Source organism: Teleopsis dalmanni, chromosome 1, assembly GCF_002237135.1.
Source record: "Teleopsis dalmanni isolate 2A chromosome 1, ASM223713v2, whole genome shotgun sequence".
Taxonomy (NCBI): domain Eukaryota; kingdom Metazoa; phylum Arthropoda; class Insecta; order Diptera; family Diopsidae; genus Teleopsis; species Teleopsis dalmanni.
In genome coordinates, this window is record NC_051846.1 from 174,616,590 (window position 1) to 174,642,598 (window position 26,009).

A 26,009-nucleotide genomic window follows, 5' to 3' on the forward strand; every position below is an offset into this window, starting at 1 on the left:
ATAATTTTTAAGTTAATAGGTATATGTTAATTCTTATTGTATTCAATTTCTAATTCAATTTGAATGTAGTTTTGATGTAGATTTATTACATTCCTCAATTATATCGTGTTTATATTTAGTATCTTATTATAATATTCAATTTTTTTTTTATTGTTTTCAGGTAATTTAATCAAATTTGTAGTCAACATACTTCTGGTAATAAAATAATTTTATTGGTACTTTCAAATAATTTTGCCAAACGGTTGCGGTGATTACGTTTCAGTGATAAGTATTTCATATTGTTAAGCATAATTGATTGATTGTTTAGTTTTATAATCTAACAACAGTTATTTAATTATTTTGACACAGTTTTTAAAATCGTTGTATTTTTAATAGTATTTTTGTTTTATTTTTAAAACTATTTTATAATTTTTTTTTTGCCTCTAGCAAATCGGTTAAATATTTTTAAAAGGAAAAGTGAAATTTGATTTGATTTCGTTTAATAATTTTATGAAGTTATTTGTTATTTTAAAAAGAAGTGCTTTTCAACGACGTAATTAAACTTAAAGAGATAAATTTTAATTATAAATTTCCAACGAAAGTAATTATAAATTAGAGATAATTAAACTGTTATTAATAAGTTTAAAATATATTATTTGGCATATAAATATGATAAATCACTTCTAACGCTGTGAATGTTTTTAACGCTGTTAAAATGCTGTTAACTTAACATAAAGTACTATGTATAAAAGTTTGGACTTAACAGTTAGGGTATATAAGAAATATTCTGAAATTCCTATAAACAAATTTAATATTGTTGTTAAGAAGGGAAAATAATCGTTGTTATGATGTAAGGGCACTCAAACAATATTTACAAAAATGAACTGTAGTGGACTATCTCGAAGGCTATGTAAAGTTGTTTAGGCGAGATGTGAATATAAAATATAATATATATTTAATATAAATATAAAATGAATATAAAATTAGAATTGTGTGTGTAGGGGCGTCAGGCTTCGCAATGTAAAAGTATATTTTTATCTCTTGTTAAAGTATAAGAAATTTCAGGTTATTATATTGATTATTTGTAGTATTATCTAGACTTTTGGCGTTGATTCTACATAGTTTCAATGAACACAGATGTAATTAATCATGCACCTAGAGTGCTCTCCATTGAATGTGATCTATAGTGTTGAACCTATACTGCTCTTCATTGATTATAACATTCCGCCTAATCCCTTCATTTTGAAAGAGAAAAATGAACGAAATATATATTAAGATTTTAATGTTAAATGTTGCTTCTGTGATTTGTATGTCGATATAGGTACAGTAATAATTTGCTGTCAATTGATACTTGCGATTTTCAATATATTAACCTGTGCAAAATTTTGAGTTTTAAACTCAGCACTTTACGTTTCAAAAAAGTTATTTGCAGAGCAAGTTTCTTTGAAAAAATATTAGATGTCTATTTATTATTATTAAGCGGTAGTTATTATATCCGAAGTGATAGCTCTGCTGAAGGCGTTCTGTTTGTTTTACATATATAAAATACATATACATTTAATATATATATTATATATTACATATATAGGATAAACAAATGCGCTGAAAAATAAAAATAGATAGCAAGATTGGAATATATATCTTCTAGAATATATGTATATCTTCATTTTATAAAAACCATTTAGATGTTATCATAAGGATAGTCAAAAGGGGTCACGGGAACATGACCTGATTTAAAATGTTATTAATATTTGTATTATTTTTGTTATAAAAACTTTGTAGTTACAAATACAATATGCTAAGTAAATGTAAAGTTCATATTTAAATAAAACAAATGAACTATTTAAATGCGGCCTACACAATTTTTTATTGATTAGACCCTGCTCCCTCTGTCCAGCTTACTGGCAAGCTTTATGAAAGCTTGTCTCAATAGGGCAAATCTTATGAATTAACCATAGTATCATCGCAAAAATGACTCTTCAAAAAAAGGTATTCGTCGATCTTAATAAGTCAAAATTACAGTGTCCAAAGACCGTTACAGAGATTATATTAGTGTTCTATGCTTCGAGTAAAATGATTAATATATATAATATCATTATTGTTTTACTATTCTATATAAATATGTATACTGATAAGGAAATAATAATATTAATAGACAGTTTATTATTTGAATAGTTCGAACTATTTTAATATTAACGTTAGTGATCATGAATAGGTAAATACAAAATGGAAATAAAACTCAAATGAAATGAAATTAAATTTGTTTGGCATGCAATATTGAATAGGTCATAAAAAAGTACATAATTAGAAATAAATAATTATGTACAAAAGATACAACACGAAATAATTGAATATATTTGCATTAATTTCTTTGTCAATGATTATTTTTGAACTTGGACCACCGACCACCAGCGGCACGCTTACACTGAAAACTGAAATAGCCAATGTTAATTCAAAGTGAGCAAAATACAAATTTAATGCAAAACTAAATTATATAAAATAAATTATATAAAAGCTATAACACTGCGTTTGTTAGTCCGTCACTATTTTAAAATTTCAATGAGCACATTTAACAAAATATTTTGCATATCTTCACGCCTACCGATTTAAAGTGCATGTAAAAAAACACCATACAAGTTTATGAATATTTTAAAAAAATATTAATTATATCTATAAAACTGCCAGAGATACAAACAAATAAATTTTTGTAAAAATAAATATAAGGTAGTTTCTTTGTATTATAGTTACGAGTTTGATTTGCAGACAGTATGTCAATGCAGGTCTTTGACTAACTCAGTTAAACAATTCCATCTCTAAAGTCTATAGAAATACGTAGTATCTGCTACCAGCTGCGCAGTCTGTCAATAATACATTTGGCTCTTCTTATTGATTTCAATAATTTATTTAAACTTTTGATTATATTTATTTGTTCATGTTAAAATGCAAGGTCAGTGCATATTGATTTATAAAGATAAATAAGCCGGTCTGTCTGTAGAGCATTTATACGTTACTTCAAAATGTATTTTGGTCGAACATCGAACATCATTCACTCCATTTATTCAGGTTAGTAGTGAGCATTAAACAATATATATATTTTCTACCGAATCTTTTTTTCAGGTGCACAAATTAATCTTGTGTTTCTGTTTAATTAATGCAATTGTTTTATTTTTATTTTTTATGGATAAACTTCTATTTTTTTTAAATTTTTTTTTTGTAAAATTTTTTATATTTATGGGTTTTTGAAATTAATTTATTATTTTTGTTGTTTATTTCTAAATGGAATCTAATTTTTTGGTGATTTTTTTACAGTAAAAAAAAATCTATTTTGTTTGTTTTATCTACTTCACACAAAAATATATTAATTTTTCTGTGTAACCAAAATTTTAAATAGAAATCAAAATTTTTATTAAGGTTGGTAGCTTTGGTTAGTTAAACGACCTTCTATAGATCATTGTTTATATCTGGTAATAAATTTCTATAAAGTTAGCAGGTTTTGGTACCAATGATATAGCTCCCTCTATTTCAGTATAATTATTCGTCCATAAAATAATTTTATGACGTAAGCAACTCAGATAAGTTGTTTTGGGGTTATTGAGGTTTTTATTTTGGTAAGAATCTCTTATTTTTATTAAAACTAAAAAGAGGAAAGAAGTCTGATTTTTTATTTTTAACACTAAAGTATTAATATTTAATAAAATATACTAAAATTTTGGATTATATTAATATTATACTTGAACTATCTACTTTTATTTAAGCGATAAGCTGTGAATTAACTCAATATAGTATATATATATATACATATGTATATAAAATGTGTGTCAATTGCATATATATATTTGACGGCGGATATAAATATTAATATTAAACTAACCAATTCCTATAAATATGTCCAAACCTTTTAAAACTATTTTGTTGTTGTTTTTGAATGAGAAAACAGTGCTCATATTTGTGCGTTTAAGATTAGTTATTTTACATTAAAAAAAATTTTAGTTATGTTCAAAAAGATACTATGTCTTTTTCGTTTTTAAAATATGAAATAGGTATGAAGACTGACAATAATTATAAGTACAATTCTAATCATATTATTTTAATAAAGTTAACAAAGTTCACGTCTATTGCTTCCAGTGAGTATATGATAAAGTCCCTTGCTGGACTTTTATCCAAAGAGTCACAGTATAGTAGTAAACTTCCACTTTTTAGTACTTTTAAGATGTTTAATAAATGTTATAAGCTGCATGTTAAGCGTTTAGTGTTAAATTGAATAGAATAAAATAAAAACACTATAGATTCCAGACTTCCTTGAAACAGTTTACTTAGACCTTATCAGATTTAGTGTTAAAACTCAATGCAATTTAAAACTACTCTGACTTTTTTATAGGTTTTTGTATTTTAATGACTTGCAGCGTGATATCCTATATTAAAAACATTATTATTGTTACCCTAACAAATCACTGCTATAATAAAAGTTTAGAGCGGAAACACAATTTTTTCATTCAAAATTGATAATTTTGAGTGTTGCATTGAATTACTTCTTAATTTTATAGACATTGAAATATTCTATAGAATGCCTGTGTCCTATCAATCGCCATTTCTTTCTTCTGATCTCGATTTTTACAGGTTATAAAATATAAACACATGGATATATTATTATTTCTAATAATAATATATTTATAAATTATTTATATATATATTATATATATTATATTATATATATATATATATATTATATATATATAATATATATATATATAATATATTATATATTTATTATATTATTATATTATATATATATAATATATATTATAATATTATTATTTCTAATAATAATATATAATAATATATATATTAATATCCACACAATTTAGAAATGTTTATGTTAAAGGAAATTATTTATAAATTACAATGATCGATATCGATAGTTGTATCGACATCTCGATATGCCTATCGATATCTCGATATAACTATCGATACCATAATGTGTGTTATAAATATATTAAATATTATTTTGTATAATAACAATCATGTGGTTATAAATAAATCTTAAATTTTACTATATATATTTTTATATATATAAATTTACATTATGTTTATTTCAAGAACATAAAAAAAGCAGTTTCGATTTTTGATTTTACAAAAGACTTAAGACACAAACTTTTATTTTCTAAATAATTTATTTTCGAATAATAATTTTATTGTTCTATAATTTGAAACTAGTGGTTTTATTACTATTGAACTCAAGCTTTGAAAGTATATTTTAAAAATAAATCACTTCATTTTTTTTTTATTTTACTTTATTAAACCGGTATTAGCTTATCCAGTATAATAAAGAAATAAAGTTAATTAAGTCAAGCTATAAATTTATTATATATGTTATATATAACTTTTAATTAAAATTAAGTTTGCTAAAATAAAACCAGTATTCTTAGCTAAATTAACTGTTTAAAAGTATCAATTAATATAATAACCAAACAGATTCGGTATAATATTACGTAGAAATGTAAAGTAAATTCAAACTAATCGTCGAACCCTTAACAAAACAGCTTATATATGTATTTTTAGATAAATAATATTATATATAAGTATTCGATTTTATTATTTAATTTAATTATATTTTAAAATTTTAAAGAATATTGTCTGAATTTTAAAATATTGTGGAACTTTCCTATGTTTTTTTAATTCAATTCAATGAGTACTTTCTATTAATCCCTATGCAGTTATTAATATATTCTAATTGTTAGTATTAATTTGATATCTATTAATCGTTTATTATGAATATTATATGTTAAATAGGGAATACGTGTGTTTATAATAATTAATTATAATCTCATAATAATGCATAATAAATTTATTGTGCAAGAAACTCATTAAATCCTTTGATTAATGATTTAATCAAATTGTTAATATTTGTTACTTTTAATGTAAAAAATTTCAAAACATAAAGTAAAACTAAATATCATTATATTATTATGGATTATTGTGGTTATTATACATATTTATCAGTTTTAGCTTTGTATGCACGATATTAAGGCTAAGTTTAAGTTTATTGTAATGAAAACTGTTTAAAATTATATAGTAAATAGTCGTTATCAGTTTTATATATTTATATTCAACCCATTAATATTATTAAGCAATTACATTTAGATTACTAACATATGTATTTATTTATAATGATTATTTAACTTTTAAAAGAAACTGATTTAGGAAAATAGTTTCTTAAGTCTGAACACCTGCCTACAAGTGTAATCAAATCAATTTAAAGATATTAAATTTAACAAAAAAAAAATAGTCTGATTGTGTTAGTTCCGGTATCTGCCAAGAAAAAAGTGTTTAATTGAATGTGATTAATCAATTAGAAAGGTTTTTAATTTATTTTGATATTAATAAATTTATTGTTTTTTGTATGATGTATTAATCATTATAATTGTATTGTGGTAAATTTTGTATCAATTAAATATTAATAAGGTTCAATTAAATTAGTAAAACAAATTAGTCAAAGTAAACAGATTTATATAAAAATATGTATATACGTATTTGCACAAATGAAAAAAATCTTATATATAATATATGTAAAATCATTTATTGACCTACTATTATATTCACTTCCTCAAATAATTTTGTAATAACACTTAATTAAACATTATTAAATTAGTTAACATTAAAGTAATTGTCATTAATAGAATATGCTGTAGTTATGAATAAATTTCAATTAGAATGAAAACCCTTTCACTTACGCATGCAGTCAGTGCTCGATTTTAGTCAAAAAAAAAAAAAATATATATATATATATTTATTAAAATAAATAAAGTCAAAGAGCGAGTTTAAAAAACCGAAAGTTTGAATAAATTAGAAAGCACAGTAAATAGAAAACTCAAAATGTAAATGTAAAAACATTCTGTTAAAAATCGTTGTATAATTATTTTTGGTGTTTTAACGAATATCAAAACCGAAAACGCTGAAAAAAATCTTATATTAAAGGATGGAAGACCGAAAAATGCAGGTTGTCAAAGAAAAGTGTGGTCGAAAAAACGTTCAAATATAAAATCATTATATTATATACTATTCCTCATTAAATATGCTTTATTTTAGACCCAATCCGTTATATTTAATTTAAACATTTTTTATTTTTGATATATTTTTATTTTTATTTTAAACAAAAACTTATCAATCTCAAAATGTGTTCAGAGATTTTCAATGGGAATTTTTTTCCACTTTTGTTTCATATTTTTAGTGCAGTAAGCTAGCACTTTTTCATATTCTATAGTTTTCTCTTTTTGTTATTCTTGTATTTGATTTAAATTACATGTCTTTTTATCTGTTGTTTTTTTTAGAAGTAAACTTCATTATGACGTTAGAATATATCAGCAAGTTAGCTCTTTTTGTATTGAGAATATTTTTAGTGTTTGACTGAATAACTTTATTAAATTCACTTTTGGAAGTGAATCATTTCATAATCAGTTTCGTTTAGTATTGTTTGAGCGACTCAATCACTCATCTACTGCATTTATGCCATTTATTTGTGAAACTTCCTTTAGATGATAGTGAATATAATACTGTTTTTCCTTTTCTGTACACAACAATAAACTTTGATATCTCGAGAATTAAGATTTAACGGTATATTATCATCCGTGACTATACAGTCCATGTAGCGTCTAAACCTGTTTATCGGCATATGAGCTATATGCCGATAAGTTGCTCAAAAAAACTAACGTTACTAAAATCTGTTATCAAATCAACTTTCCCGGAAAATTGGAATTGCGGCCAATTAATAATGAATAATAATAGTTATAATTAATCATAATAGTCATAATAATTCTTTAATATGTTCTAACAATTTTATTGGTTGCTAAATTATATACATACATATATAAGTTTATATAATGATAGGGGCAAATAGATGCGATTTTTCTCTGTTTACCAAAAAATTAAATTTTATAATAAAATATATAGATATATATGAATAATATATAATAATTGAAAGAGCACGTATTATTAAATATAGAATTTATAGTAACGTTAAAAACCAATTAATTTATCTGTTATCTTAATCAATCGTGATTTAAAAAACTATTTGTAAAATATATTCTGTTATATTTTTTTCGTGAAAAAAGTATGGAAATTAATAATATTTTGCTTTTTATATCCAAATCATGATTTATTTTTAAGGTTTTTTGTTTACACATATATATTATATTAAATTTGTTTTTAAACAAAAGGCGGCGTGTATGATCTATGTTTTAATTGACTCAAGAAAAAAAACTAAGGTTCGCCAAGTGTTTCCATTTATTCTCATGAAAAGTGCAATTAAAATTATTGCATAAAATAAAAAAGTATTTTTAATTCTTATAAGTACTTTTGTTTAAATATTTTTTTATTATTTATACGCTGAGAATTTTGACCTAACACTTCTTGTTTTAAAATAATAATGATTATTCAATTTGCTGAACAATATAAAAAATTAATAAAAAAAAATAAACAATTAATCATCATATTTGTGAGTGCTAAAGTTATGAATTTACAAAAGAATTGTGAAACATCAATTAAATGTAGACATGTTAAATTTGAGTTTGATTTATAATGTATGTATATAATAACACCTTTAACAAAACAGGAATAATATAAACGAATTATTTGTTTTTAATACTAATAACATAACATTAAAAACTTAAGTGTGCATTAATCGATTTATTGTAGTACATTTCTATAATTGCCCATTAAAGGCATAGAATATATTATTGCAAATTTAAGATTATAAATTAAAATGAATTAACATTTTTAAATGGTTTATTTATTAGGAAAATAAAAAAAATATTTAACATCAATTATATTATTAATACGTTGAGTCACGAAGTAAATCAATATTATTCTATATGCTTAACAAAATTTTAGCGTGACCCGCTAATTTTGATATATGCTTTGAAGAAGTAAACGGTATTGGTTTTATATATGCAAATTTAAAAATGATATGTTGTATATTAGATCAATAAAAAATGATTTTTTCAGAATGTTGTGTATTATTAAATCAATGAAACATTTTTTCAACATTTTGCTAATTTTGCCTTTTACTGACGTATGAGTATCATTTCGATTTTTTATTATTCCATACTCATATATGCAAATTCCAAATATAAAACCAAAAACTTGATTTCAACATTTATAAATTAATTTTTTTTTTCTTAGTGGAATATTCAAAAAATTATTACATTTAAAAAGTAATAAATATATAAATAATTTTCATTAAGCAAGCGTTTATATAAAAAATGTATTTTTGTATGCGTCAAATTTGTTAAAGAATCACTTGATATTCAATTTTAAAATGTTCAATAATTTATTATTGTTGTCATTTTAAATCTTTTAAAGAATAATATTTAAGAGCTCTCATATTAAAAATAACAAAAGATGATAAAGGAAAATAAATTAAATAAAAATAAATCACTCTTCAGAAAGTGTTACGTGATTTTGCAGTAATACAAAATGAGCTAAACATATGATAATAATCTCTTTTAAATTAAAAAAAAAAACTTGTTAAAACTGCTTTAAAGTATTATAAAAAAAAGATTTATTGTTATAGTATTAATTGTGCTTAAGCTATTTTTAAATACTTATATATTATATATGGTCTATTAGGTCTATAATTCTTAATATAGACCTAATATATATATATATAGTTGCTGCATAACATTGACCACTGCATATGGCATCTTAAATCGTTTGATTTATTAGCCCAGGGTATGCTGATCTTCAATTCCATTGTTCTTCAAGGGTTATGCTCTACACATTTATAAACCTAGTTTACTTAAAAAGAATATCTCTGCATTTACAAGCATGCAGTTCAAGAACTGCATACATATATTTACAAGCAACTGTGGTTTGAATTAAGTGAGACAACTGTAAATTTCATCATGTTTTTTCTGGAGGTATATTTTAAAGATCGGAATAATTGTATGGGCCTCTCTGCCTTTAGTAGAGGTATTCCATTTTTGTCTCTAATGTTTCACTGTCCATTGACAATGACTATGGAAACGCGTATCTAAATTGATATATCTGTTTTAAATTTTAAACTAAAATATAGTAAACACGACATTCATGATTTTGCCAGAGAGAAAAAAAATACGGCGATAATGTTAAATTTAGTTTTATTAATTCTTCATTAATTTATTTTTTATAATTTCGTCAATATTAACATTATAAGTAATAATATTGAGTTATTTGAACCAGTTGTACAAAAAAATATATACTAAAGTCTTTGCCAATTAGGTAAATTTACGTAAAGTGTAATAAATTATTTAAAACATTTATATTAAAAAAAAAAATAATGTAGTTTCCAAAATATAACAAAGAAAAATTTACCTAATTAGAAATATATCGCGGGTCGTGCTTTGGACAACCTTGATTTAAATGATAGTATATAGAAAACATTGCAGATAAGATACGTTCAATGAAAACTGCATCAAAGCTCTATCGTTTGATATTTTTTGTATATGTTCTAAAAATATAATTCTTTGGTCTAGCTTTAAATTATAGCAAGATGTTTTTAATTATAATAGATCATTATAAAAAATTTTACTACCGTATTCAAACCAACTACTTGAAATTGTATAAGATCATAGCATTCCGGTAATTTTACGAGTTCTGTATAATAGTAAACTATATATCATACTCTTTTCTTTTTCCAAGCCTTGTCCCATTTTTGTTCGGCACTCCTGGTACAGTATTTCCAAAATGCACTGGTATGTGAAATACCTGATTGTCTCGAATTTAGGCATGTCTCTTTTAATAGTATTTGTTCAAAGTTCTCTCTAGACTTTTCTTTATCTTCTTCATCCACAACATTTATCTTACTGGATAAGGTGTTCTCATTACAATAATAATATGGAATAATTTTATATTTTTAATAGTATTTGTTCAAAGTTCTCTCTAGACTTTTGTTTATCTTCTTCATCCACAACATTTATCTTACTGGATAAGGTGTTCTCATTACAATAATAATATGGAATAATTTTATATTATTTAGGTCCACAGTATGTTTTATGTACAAAAACCCTGATTTGTATTTAGTATTTGAATTCTGTGAACCGAAAAATATTTAATATATTTTTCTAAATAGTTTGTTGTTTAAATTCAAGACTTATATATAAAAATAGATAAAAAATTTTCAAAATAGAGGCATAAACAGATAGATAAAAAACAAGTTTAAATTAATTTATTTTGTCACATAATTTACGAGGAGTTAAAAAATATTTTCACTTAAAATTAATTTGATGTTTTGTGAAAAGCCATTAATTGGTTAAATAAAATTTTATTTTTACTGAAAATTGAATTATTTTATGTGAATATAATTAAATATATATATTTCTATTTACACTTTGTTATCTTAATTTATTACTGTCAATGCCTGTTTAGATATAGTAAATTTGTTAAACATTTTTGTTTAATAAAATAAATAAAGACAAATTAGAATTTTAATTTTGCTTTCACTTAAAAACACATGCAAGCGAAAATTAAAAATTATTATTTGAATAGAAAAAATATTTTTAATAGAAAAAAAATTAATTAACCTATTAAATAAATATGACAAAATAATGAAATAATTGTTAATGTAATAATAAAAAGGTAATTTGCCCGTAAGTCACAAAGTCACATTTTACAATGTTATTCACAAAATCAGTCATCGCACTTGGCTCATAATAGCTCATTTTTTCATTTCATATTTGTTATTTTATTTGTTTTTAATAAACTTGACAATAATAACAATAATTCAAGTGCAAGGTAATGAATTTGCATGAGTAGAGCTTGGGTGGCAAATGTGTACGTGCAAATTATAAATCTTTTTTTGACAGATACAAAATTTCAACTCTTCTGAAATAAAAACAAAAAAATAAAAAAATTCGAAACGCATTAAATAGAGATTATTAACATTAATTTATCATCAAAGAATATCATCTGACCGCCAGCTGTAAAGATGACAGAAGTTTTTTTGAAGGTTTTGTTTTATATTTTAACATTTTTTCTATATACATATGTACGCTTATAATTTAGTGTTAAGTGTAATTTACTTTAGTAAAATAAACCCATAAAACGTAGGCAACTTATTTACGTATAAAGTAGACATAGATTTATTGAATGTTTTAAGCATAAAATTTATAATTCATAGTTTTTGATACAACAAAATCCAGTATTCAGTAACGCAATTTATCTTCACATTTTTTATATAAATAAATAAGATACTCGTATTTAGAAAATATAAATATATTCTTTGCCTTTTTTCTGCCTTAAAAGTAATAATCAGTCACGTCTGTGAATGTATCTGTATTCGCATCGCACATATATAAATCATATTCGGAAACAATTAATACTTTTAACAATAGATAAATACTCTTTTGTTAGTCTGTTTGAAAAAAGCGTTTGTATTGTGTCATAAAAGCATAATAAATCAAATTATAATTAAATAGCACTCACGTGCTTTTCCTATTGACAACAAATTTTGTCCGTGATAAGCGAACATTTTTAAATAGTTTACTAGATTTTAACGGTTACGAAGCTTATTTCTTCGCCAAAACGTTGTACTACTTTACTTTTCTGAGGAATTTTTATGGTTAGATGTGATAAATGGTTTCATTACCCCGATTTAAGCAGAACTAATTACGAGTACATAAAAATGAGATATTTATAAATAGCAAGCATAGTATTCTTAAGTGAATAAGTTTTAGAGCACTAATATTTTTAAGAGTTTCATAATTAATTTTTTAATAGTTCAATTTCTTTTAATGGTAAGTAAGAAAATGTGTCATAAGGTGAAACCATAACAAAATGTTAAGAAATTTAATATTTTACCAATAATTAGTAATATAATTAGTAATAATAGACTATTATACGTATTCCCCTTTCAAAGATAATTAATTTTTTAATATAAATTAACTTTAAATAAGTCTTCAAGTAGTATGTTTTCAACTTAATATAAGTATTAGTTTTATAAATTTGTTAAATAAGTAAATTAATTACCTTATTACAAATGAAATAAAAACTATATTTAATATGTAGTGTTTTTAAATAAAAAATTACACTTATAAATTAATAAATTACACTTATTAATTTAACTCGTTTTGTTAGTTCCCTGAAGATAACTATCGAAGATATTCGAAATATTGTAGTATCACTTTAATAAAATATAATTATTTTAAATATAAATAATAAATTATAGTTTTAATTAAATGATCAATTAGCCCGTTCAATAATTATTATATAATTTTTTTTCGTCACAAAAAATGAATAAAATATTTTAATTATATTTTAAATTTCATAAAATATTAATAATATAATATTATATATAATAATAATATAATAATAAAATGATAATAATATAATATTATATTAATAATAATAGTAAATAATAATAATATAATATATATAATAATAATAATAATATAATATAATATATAATAATAATAATAATATAATAATAATAATATAATAATAATAATAAAATAATAATAATATAATATTATATATAATAATAATAATAATAAAATAATAATATAATATTATATATAATAATAATAATAAAATAATAATAATATAATATTATATATAATAATAATAATAAAATAATAATAATAATATAATATTATATATAATAATAATAAAATAATAATTTTTTAAAATACAGATACTTCGGTCTACTTCATAGACCATCTTTCGTATAGTTTTAAATTATGCTTATAACAAATTAAATACGAATATAATATTTTCTGTTTTTATTTAAGAAATAGTTTATTTATTATTAGAAGAAATAATGGTACACTATGGTCTATTATATTAGATGTATTGTGCTATCCATTCTAACCAAATATCTAATCTAACCAAATTAAGGTACTCAAAAGGACTAACAATATCCCTTATTTCAAAACTCTATTTCGCATTCAGTTTAATAAAAATTAAATGGGTAGAAACTATATCTTAATAATTCCACAATAGACTTCGCAAAATCTGCAAAATTTTCATCTCCTATTTGGACTAATGAAAGGTAGACGTAAAGAATGTGCTTTAGTCCTATTTTTAAAAGTGTTAGTTAAAAAGGGCGTGTTTAGTAAGTGCATCTTCAGTTTATTAATAAGATTTGTAACTGCTTTCAGACTATTTAGACTGGAAAATGCAATGCTTTTCTTAAACTGAATGAGCTCTTTGTATTTTAATATTTTTGTTGTTGAGCCAAGTGAATTTATATATTATCTTTTTAAGCACTGACATAGTCTGACAAGAAGGTATCACGTTACCAATAGTTACTTTCAATTTAATTTTGTTTATAGCACATAGTTTATATTAATTTTTATTTTTAAAATAAACTTTAATCACATTCATTATAGGTAAAAACTTGCAAAATAAGGAGAGAATTATTTAAGTAGAGATAATAGAGATAATAGAGATATATTAACGCATTACTAGAGCAAACTGTCTCACATCGAGTTCTAGAGTATGTTTTATAGTTTTTTCACACGAACTATGACAAGAAATAATTTGGCGTTCTGATAGAATTTTAGTTTTCTTTGAAAACTTCTGATAATTAGTTATAGTTTTTCATACCTAGTATTTCACATTCTTATCACATTTATTTAATTTAATTAAAAAGTAAATAAAAATGAATAAGAATGAATTATTTTAATAATGTTTAAATATCGTCATAACGAGTTATTTTATATCAATAAATATGAATGTTTGTGTGCGTAAAATAAAAAAAAAATTATTTAATTTATAATTGTTAAAATTCTACTGAATTAGCTTATATTTTATAAATATTAACACCTAAAATTAACACTTTGCTGTTAGTTCAGTTGAACTTGAAACTTGCGTAGCTGAGATGCCCTAACGAAAATGATATCGAAATTGTTTACAAAATCGTTTCGCTTTAATTAAAATTTTATGACAAAACTTCGTAATGGAAAATTTTGTTTATTTTTTTTTTGTTGTAAGAATCTCATAATCATATACAATAATCGTATTTTAAAACTCAACAATAAATTAAATTATGACTAGAGAATAAATTTCAAGAAAGATAACCCTAAAAAGCTTGGTTTTTGTTTATATTATACATGTATTTACATACTTATAAAAAGTATATATTAATTTTATTATTTTATTATATATTATCTATTATATTTGGTTATTTATTTTCACATATGTCTTCTACTATATTTATTTGTTAAATAAAATTTTATTAAGTGTCTTTGTTATTAAGTATTATTACTTTATTAATATCGTTTTATATATTATAACTATATTCAATATTATTTTATTTATATAAAATAAAATAAAATTATTATTTTTTATTTTGAAGTTACTTATTTTTATTTTCAATATTTTTACTTTCTTATTTAGTTTTCTTTATTTTTAAAAAGTTCTGTTAGTCTATTTATTAATTTTTCTTAAATTAATTAGCACTTTGTTTAATTTATACATATATTTTAAGTTTTTTTGTTCAATTAATTATTTTTTCTGAATTTATTTTGACTTTATTTATTTTTATTTTATTTAAATTAATTTAATTTTATTTTATACAATTTTATTTTATTTATTTGTGCATTAATTTAATGTTACTTAGTTTTATTTTAAGTTTATGCTTATATTTGTGTGATTTATACTAATTTAAAAGTAAATATGTTTAATTTATTTACAAAATTATTTAATTTTTTATTATCTTTTAAATTGGTTGTATAGGTTACATTTTATATATTACTTCAATATTATTATTTTTATTTTATACAGACTTTTTTATGAATTATTTTCATATAATTTATTTTTTATAATATTTAATTTAATTAACTTATTTCCTTTTCTTCCAAACATTTTGTATATAGTTTTTACATATTTATTATGTATACTTTTTTAGATGTATTTTATATAATTTTATATAGATAGAGCTTTTAGTTTTTATTGATTTCAGCTTAAATGTATGTTATTTATATATGTTTTATGTATTTTTTAATATTTACTTTTATTATTATTATATTTATTTTTTCATATTGGTCACTTCATTCATGTTTTTACTTACTTTTTATCTTAATTTTACTTATTTTAAATATGTTATGTCCAATTTTGTTTTTCATTTATTTGTATAAAATTAATTTATTTTAATTTTTTTGAATTTAATTTGTTTTTACCTTCTTTTATTTCATGTAAGTTCATATATTTATTAATTAATTAATTTATTTATTTATTTAAATATTTATTATGTTATGACCAATTGATTTTTTGCGGCCCTATGCTTCTCTTAGGAATTAAAGGAATAAATATATATAATTGATTTTTAAACTGTTTTGCATCAGTTTCCTGATGGTGACTTTAGACTAAAGTCTAATTAAACAACAATAAAAAAAATTTACCAATTAGCCTGGAAGAACACTTTATTTATTTGTTTACCTAATCATTAATCTATTTATTTATTTATTCATTTTATTTGTATATATATAAATATATATTTATTTATATTGAAACAATTCTTGAAATTTTTAAACTAATACATTAAGAGCAAAGGCCTTTAACAAATTTATTTTTAAATAATTTATATTTATATTATTTTATTAAAAAATTAATTTTTTTTGTTTGGTTTTTTTTGTATATTTTCTATTACTTTTATAAAGCAAAGATTATATTAAACTAGTAGTTAATATAATCTTATATTGCTTATAAAAAACATACTGGATGACCCTAAATGGTTGCTTGGCTATTTAATAATTATGTTGATATTTAAAAAATTATTTAAAGTTCATGTAACCATTTTTAATACTTTCTGTTTAAAATATCAATTTTTAACATAGGAGTAAATATACATACTAATTTTTTTTTTTAAATAAAAAAATACAATATTTGTTATTTTAGTGTATATTTTTATTTGTTTATTTATTTATTTTAATTGTAAAAAATACATTTATCATACAATCAACTTTAATTTGACTTAATGGATTATTATTGGCTAAAGTTTTGACATTTAAACTCGCTGTCTTTCGTCTGCATAAAAATGTTAACATTTAAAATTCAAATAGTAAATTGAATACATCGAAATACTTGTTCAGAAACAAGGAGAGAAATATTAAACTTGCCTTATTATTGTTGTTGGTTGTAATGGTTGTTCAACTAATATGGAGGAGACAAATTGACTTTCTTTAATAAACACTTTTTCCACTGTTATTTTTATTTGCAACTTTTTAAGTTGTAATAATTTTTCAAACAAACATATGCAATACACATATATACGATTTATTGTATATACTATATATATTTTCTTTTTTAAATATATGCCAAAAAATGTAAACACAGACTGAATTTTTTTTGTTTTCTTTTCTTCTGAATATTATGTTATACAATTATTATAAGGTTTGTTTGACTTTTTATATAATTAATTCTTATTTTTTGATTGATTTTTAAATTAAAACTAAAATTAATTTAAAAATAATAATCAAATTTGTCGGGGCTTTAGACTATTATGAACATATAACAAATTGGAATGATGATGATTACAAGATCATTTAAAATTTAGCACGTAGTTTTAAATTATTTGAGATCATTAACATATATTTTTATTTGATAGTAAATTTTGCAAGTAATATCTTTATGTAAGAGATATTTTTCATATAGTATATATTTTTGTTTAATAGTTAAGTCTCTGCATTTAATTTTTTTTTATTTAAAAGATATTTTCTTGATACCTTAAAAATTCAATTAAAATTTTAAATGAAATAAAACATTTGTATTAACTCAATATTTCATTATTTTTTTTAATTTCACAAATAATATATTTTAATTAAAACAATTATATATAATTTTAATTGAACATTTTAACAAATTTAGTAGTTTCAAAAAAAATATTTATCGAAAAGATGCGAATATGTACGGAAAATAAAAAATATTAGGCAACTAAAACACGCGCGCTTTCGAACAAGTCTGGAATGAAACTGAAACTGAAAACTCAGAAAGTATTTTTTGAGCGGTGTGTGCGGTACAAGCCGCAGTTGTATTGTTGATTGTTACTGGTATTTTTAAGTCGGACTTTTGCTGTGCTTTTTGCAAACATCATTATTTTATAAACAACATTATAACGAACATCATAATGACTTGACTTGACTACCTATGTCGTTAACATGTTAAAAAATATAAACATTTTACATTTTCTTAAAAAATATTGTGTCATCATAATGAGCAAAACATATAAACAGTAATGTTTTGAACATACTTTCAAAGCATTACTACTGCTATGCTCAATATTTGTAATGTTATTAACAGTATTTTCAGCAGTAACTGCAAACTGCTAGACATATAAGCATTATTAAAAATATTTGTTGTGCTAAATCACTTCATTCAATATTTAGACAATTAATGCTAATAATAATAATTATTATTTTTTGCTTACGAAATATGCCAACACTTGCTTAATGTAACAGTTTAACTTTGAGTGAAAATTATTTACTTTACTTAGACAACATTTGAGACCTTTTGTACAATTAATAAAAATGTTAGCAATTGCAACGGGACCTTACATTTTTTGAGTTGAGTTTTATGTAAATGAACATGTTAAGCCACTGTAAACTAGTTCAAATATATTGACTTGTAATATTTTAGGCATGCATAGCATTTTAACGTGTTAAAAAACCCTTCAAATTTTACAAAAAAAGAGGTTATTATTTATATAAAAATTGAATAAAATGCGATTAATTTTTTATAATATAATTTTTTGTGAAATAAATCATTAGAATCATAATTTTTTTATTTATCTAAAAAATCTTTAACATTATTTATACATATGTGAGTTAATATTCAAATAATTTTATTCGGAAAAACTATACACTCATTGAATAACTTCTCAATATTATTTAATATTACATATTGTTGTTTAATATTACATAGAATCTTCCTCTTTATCTAAAAAATTTTCAACATTATTTATACATAAGTGAGTTTTAATATTTAAATAATTTTATCATTAAAAAATATTTATATCACAATTAAAAGAATACAGATTAACAAATTAATCAGAAACATTAATATTTTATTTATCTACAAAATTTAAATCATTTATATGTAATCTTTAATGCACAAATAATTTTATTTGGGAAAGCCATACACTCTTTGAATAACTTCTCACTATTTTTTAATATTCCATATTGTTATAAAACCTGGTCTATAGAGTACTATTAAATATAAACCCACAATAAAGCAAAAGTACACATAGGGATTATAAATATGTTTTATTACCAATGATTGCAATATTCTAAATAAATATTTAAAGATTAATGGTTAAACTATAAAATTTTTTAATTTATTTTTCGACCTATTAATTAAAATGGTTTTTTTATATATTTTTAATCTGGCTGTAGGTACCTTCTTGTTAAATAATAAAACGTTTAATATTTTGTGTTATACTCTATATTTTGACTCTCCTTGAAATCTTTTATTATACTCCATATTTTGACTCTTCTTGAGAGGCATCATCAGGATTATGATACGTCCTATGACTATAGTATATAGTATATTGACATACAATATAGAAGATAGAACAAAGAGCAGAGCGTATCGTAATCCTGATGATGACTATCAAGGAGAATCGAAATATAGAGTATAATAAAAAATATTAAAAGTTTTATTATTTAAGAAGAAGGGACCTACAGCCAGATTAATGATTAAGAATAAGATTTCAAAAAGATTATTTTATAAAAAATTTCACATATGTTAAATACTAAAAAATGAGTCAATTTTATTTGTACATAAACACATACATCACCTTCTTTTTAATTCTAAATTTATCTATTATATTTATTACAAATAAATGTACATAATCATATATATATTTAAATGAAATGTGATGCCTTTTAACATAAACATTTTTACGAAATTAAAACTGTCTATAATGCATTTTTATCAAACACTTATAAAAGCCCATTAAGGTCTAATTTTCCATAATTTGTGTTTTCTTAATAAAATGTAATTAATTTGATACGTTTTTTTTTCAAATGCTGATGTAAATTTTTAAACACAATGGGATATCAAGGCAAAAGATTTTTTACTTTCACATTTATCTTACGAATTTTTCGTTCTTTACATTATCACAGCAAATTAGATTACGAATTTCTTAGAATCAGTTTAGTTTAGTTTAGAAATTAGTTTTTGTATGAAAATAAAAAATAGCTGCCGCACTAAAAAAATGTTCACAGTAAACTTATCATTATAAATATAATATACTATATATCACTTAAAGTTGAATGCAAAATATAAAAATAATGTAATAAATGAAAACTTGACTTATATTTGTAAAAAATAAAAAACTTTTAACAAAAAAGGTGGGTAGGTATAGTAAATTTAAGTTTAACTTTATATATAAAACCATCGTGTACGCTCTTCAAAATAACTAAATAAAAAAATTAATATACTTTTGCATATAAAAAGATAACATAATTATAATATATGGGACTGATATTAATTTATAAGGTATAACCTTAACAATAATAAATTATACAATTTATATTTAAATTTCTCTTATGCTCTACTAGAGCGTGTATTAGATAAATAAAGATATAGTTCTAGACACACATTGAGGACTTTTTGAAAAACACAACTTGAAGCAAAACATTTCCTAATGAAATGTCTAGAGCTGTGTCTCTCATCGCAAAACGTATTGCAGACCGGAAAAATATTTAATATAGTTTACAAAAATCTCTGAAACATGCAATGTGTTTTGTTAGAACCGGTAGCTATATGTTTTCAGAAAAATTATCGTTAAGTGTGACAATGTTGCCTGGTGCTGCTAATGACGTGGCGTTTAAAAAAAAGTGACTTAGAGTTCATCATAAAATATATTCCTTATTTTTACAACGATTTCTTATGTTGATATAGTTTTTGGATGTTTTTCAAATGGATCGTTTTTAGAGCTTTTACGTCAAATTATAAACTTTCCCAAATATGTAACTTACAAATTATTATTTTCGATGGAGTAGATTCATTTTACATATTTAAATTTCTATTATCTTTAAACCATTTTTTACAAAGATCATAATTAATGTGTTGATGTTTAATTTTTTTCATTGTTAAATAATATCATAATTGTCAAAAAACGAATATGTTATAAAAAACTAATAAATTAAATGGAAATTATAAACAATGATTAAAATTTTGATTATGTTCTTAAAATAAGTATTTAAATTATGTCAAATGCTTAATTATACTATTGCCGATTAAATAATGTCCCGCAAACTGATTGAATAGATAAATACAAGAAAATCAGGAATGTAATCTCCTTGTAGATCTCCTTGTCTATTTTAAGTTTATTTTAGCTTAAACTTTTCTATTGCTCTACTATTTATTATTTATTCGTTATTTAAAAAGGAATTATTATATGTAGATAATTAAAATATTTCATGATAGGTTAATTTAAGACAATTACTATTAACTTTTGTTTTCTTCAATTAAATATAATCTACTATATATTCCTTCATTGTAATTGTACGTTTTATTGAAAATCTGCCTACTACTATTTATCTTTGTCAATTTAGTCATTTAAAGTCATTAAATTGTATTAGTTCTTCGCTAGTTCTTTGTTACTGTGTGACAAACTAGTACCAACAATAAAAAATTTTATTTGAAAAAATTTAAAAGTTGTTGAAATATTATCTTTAATAATATTTTGTTTTTTTTCTTCTCGTTTTTGATTTAACAAGACCATCATCTTAATACGTTGCTAAATTAATCTGTTGTACGCACGATTTCTTAAATACTTTTGAGACTTTGAAGATACTTGAACTGTTTTATTATAATATCAAATTATTTTCCGCTTTAAATTTTTATAAATAGCGAATGTGTGTTTATTGGCGCATCTTGTTTTTAAATTCAAGTTACCCATTTCCGCTTTTTGCAGAGTTCAACTAATAAAATTAAATTAAAGTGTGTTGAATTTTAATCAAATAGACTTTAATGTTAAACATAAAAACTGTCATAAAAAGCATATACTATACACATAATAAAAAAAAATTAAAATACTTTAAATATTTAATTTGGTTCTACTGGTTTCATTTTTGTTGTATTAAAAAATTTATTGCATTTTTTTAAAATTATGAAATATTTCAAAATATACATTTTATGTGTTTTATTGTTATAATTTACAAGAAAGATATTGTAAACTAATTGATTTTTTATTTTCTATCTACTCTATATTTAAAAGATATTTTTTGTCGCATCAAAATATAGTAGTATTTCAACATCCAAAGCAAACAATGTTACTTATTTAGGGAATCACTTAGATGGGAGATTATTATGGCATAAGTATATAGAAAGAAAATGTCCAAATCAATATTTAAGCTGTTAAGCTGCACTGATTTTCAACTTTGTGATCGTGCAACTCATGAACGCGTCATCTGACTACCATTCGGTTCAGGCTTTAATAAAAACTTGGCCGACTGAAGAGTCGTTGGTCAAAGTTTTCGCGGATAAACCATAGAAGTTTTATACCGATGGACTAACGAAGCAATTTGAAAAATTTCAAAAGGTCATAAATAGCAATGGCCGATGTATACTTGATTTAAAGTAATTTTCAATAAAAAAAACCAAAAGATCTGGGATTTCTTTTATATTATCCATTATTTTGAAAAGAACTCAGCTAAAAGTATTAACTGTAATCACTGGGGTACTGTAGTATACTTAAAACGAGCAAATTCACAAAGACCAGAATTCAGAAAAATTTGGAGAAAAACACTGAGAAACTATTCTCACAGCAAACCTTTAATTAGAAAGGTTGCTACTATGACTCAAAACTCACACCTAAAAAATCAGATCCCATCATCATATGTTGATTGTAAGTCTAACTTATTATTTTTCGTTATTGTCGTTATTATTTCTTCTGGTTTTCTTTTAATTTTGCCTTTTCTTTTAGCAAGAGCATTTAATTCCTAAATAACCTATGCATCTATTATTCTCAGCCTGACTATAAATAAGTAGAGACCTGTAAAATGAGAATTACATGTTATAGTTAATTTTTAATAGTTTATATATAATAAAATTTTATAATATACATAACTAGATTTATGAAATAAATACTTTGTTTTAATTATTACAAAATTTCAATGTATTAAAAAAAACATTTAGAATCATAACATATCTGAAAGATTTTGATCTACTAAATGCAGTATAAAATTGAGATATTCAATAGTAAGTATCTTACAGTACTGTAAATAACCGAGATTTGTAAATTCATTATTTTTTAGCCCATATAATATGATTGAATAATTTGATTACACTTTCCAAATTAATAATTTAAATAAAATAAAAATAATTTTGAAATCTCAGAAAAAGAATTGAACCAAATATTTTTAATTTTGTACAAATATATTATATTATATATATATTTTCTTACCATTATTTAACTTGGTTTATGTGTACACTTTAAACTATCTTTAACATATCTTTAACCAAATATTTCTCAGTCATGAACATTTATTTTCAACTGTGAAGTGTTTAGGTAAGTTTGTGAGTTTATTTTAAATATATTCGGCGTACTTGACCTACGTACGTGCATGTTTAGTTTCTGGTTTTCCTATTATTTTAATTAAATGGGCGCTTTGTTTCGCATTAAAGTGCGTAATTTAATATTTATTTTACCTTTTTATGTAAATTTCACTAATTTTTTTAAAACGATTATCTTATACAGAGATTCACAAACTTCTTAAACCTTGAATAAAATGTTGTAATTTTAGATTTTAAAAATTCTTACTCAATATACTGTAAACTCTAGTTATATCTATGAAACGTGTTTATTATGAAAACTATTAAAATAAAAATTTATATTTTTTATTTCATAAATATGTATTATAAATATAAATTAATTATATATATATCTATATATGTATCTGTATCTGCATAATAAAAATGAATTATTTTTTGTTGGTAAGGGCCAACTGCATCAATTTGGATATTTGCTGTTTGTTATAGTTAGGATTAGTGCCTAACAAAGAAAGAATTGAAAAGTACTTTTTTCTATGGGATATTTATACCAGAATAAAAGTTTTCTCCTTAACCACTCTATATAGAGTTAACAATCATAAATTATATTATTTTCGTTTCGAGTCAATATTTAGTGTCGTCACCAGATAAAACTTTTCTCTTTAACTGATTTTTCGATCTGCTTGATATAACTATATCTCTGTTTACCGTCCCTAACTGCACAGTAGAACTCCACCCTCCAAATAAAAACCAAAACGTCAGCAGAAATAGGAACTGGAAGCCCAGCAATATCATCCTGACTCAAGGCCAGACAATCATAAAGAATATGACTAAAGGTTTGTTGAGAACAAAGCTGATATGTCTTTTCAGCCAGACCCACCATATTAAAATATTGCAAACCCTTCTGCCAACAATATTAACTCTGTCTATTAAACACGGACATCTAACCATAGTTGTAGGGACAAACCAGCTTTTTCATCTGGGGGTAACTTAAAGTATCTCGCCAGTAGCGAATTCTGGAGCTACTACTTCTGGAACCACTTTTTTTTCGGAGGCCTTGTATGTTTTTGTACTTTTAAATTCAAAACTAAAATATATATACATTTTATTTAATAAGAAAAAGTACTAAATTAAAACATTTGGGAAACGCAATTTGACTATTTAAAAATTGTGCAAATATTTTATGTGTACACTTTTTGCGCTAATAACATTTCAAAGCTTCAAAAATAAATAATAAAAAAAATATTTAAATATTTACTCACTTTTCTCAGTTTTTGCAAACAATTAACACTTAAGTTGCGTATATGTTTTTAACTTAATTATTTTACTTTAATAAAGAGTTATTTTTTATTCACTTTTCACAAATAAAATGTGTTAATGAGTTATGATTTTTATATTAAAGTTTAACAAATAAAAAGGGTATCGTTAAATTTGCATAATATTTTTGATTAATTTATAATAATTTTTGTTAAAAATGCTGCAATGCGTGAGAAAATAACTATAAAAAACTTTAACACAATGATATATCCTTGAAAATATGAAGCCTTGTACTAGTTTAGTACAGTACAGATGGGATTATAGTTTATTTTGAACATAAATTAAAGGATATTTAATAAAAAAAAAAACTCGCGACCACTTAGACTCCCCGAAATTATGTAGTTAACGTTAAAGATACCGAAGTCCGACTAACTAATAATTGTGGTTTGAACTAAGGTTTTGTTAACACAATTATTTGTTTTAAAATATTTAATATTTCGAAAAAAAATCATTAAATAAATAAAAAAAAAACATGAAAACAAATATAAAATACTTGTCAAATCGATCTATATATTTTTTTTATGTTTGTACTTGTAAAGGAGTGTCACATCGTAAATAAAAAAACAGCTAAAACAAGTGATAAGATTAAAATATAAACGAGCTAGATGTATAATTATTGAAAATAAAAAAATTATGCATCAAACTATATTTTATAACAGGGAATTTCCCTTTAAATGGAAATTAGTGCATATATATAAGCTTGTTTAAATAATGTACATAGGTTGATTTATAATATATTTGGCTAGTGACATGATTCATATCCGTCTTCGTTTACCTCTTAAACGCAAATGGAATTGCTAATTCTTAAAGTTTATATATTAAAATAACATATTTGTATGTAAAAAAATTTCTTATTCATATTATAAAATCTTAATTTATTTATTTTTATATAACATAATTATAAAAAAAATTATAAAATTACAATAAATGAAAAAGGTTTAGTTTGAAAAAAGTTTGTTGCTTTAGTCTTTTGTTTATTTTCCTTTTAAAGATTTTAAATTCCAGAGTTTTTAATTTTATTTGCGTCATTCAGTTAAAAAGAAAAGAAAAATAATGTAAATAAATCTTAAAAATTATTAAAAGCCTTTGGCAGCCTTTTTTGGTAGCTTAATTACAAAATATTATCTTTATTTTTGTTTTTGTTTTTATTTTCATTATTTTTATTTTGTTTATTGTATATATGAATCTTAGCCTCAGGGTTCAATGCCAAACATTCCTAAACCCTAATAAATTGTTTGAGATAC

General features: G+C 22.3%; 1 protein-coding gene across 1 annotated transcript in view; it reads left to right on the forward strand.

The window, feature by feature from the left end:
• Window positions 1–26,009, forward strand: part of LOC119670286 (mucin-4-like) — a 61,513-nt gene that overhangs the window by 17,454 nt on the left and 18,050 nt on the right. The gene's annotated exons all lie outside the window — the stretch shown is intronic.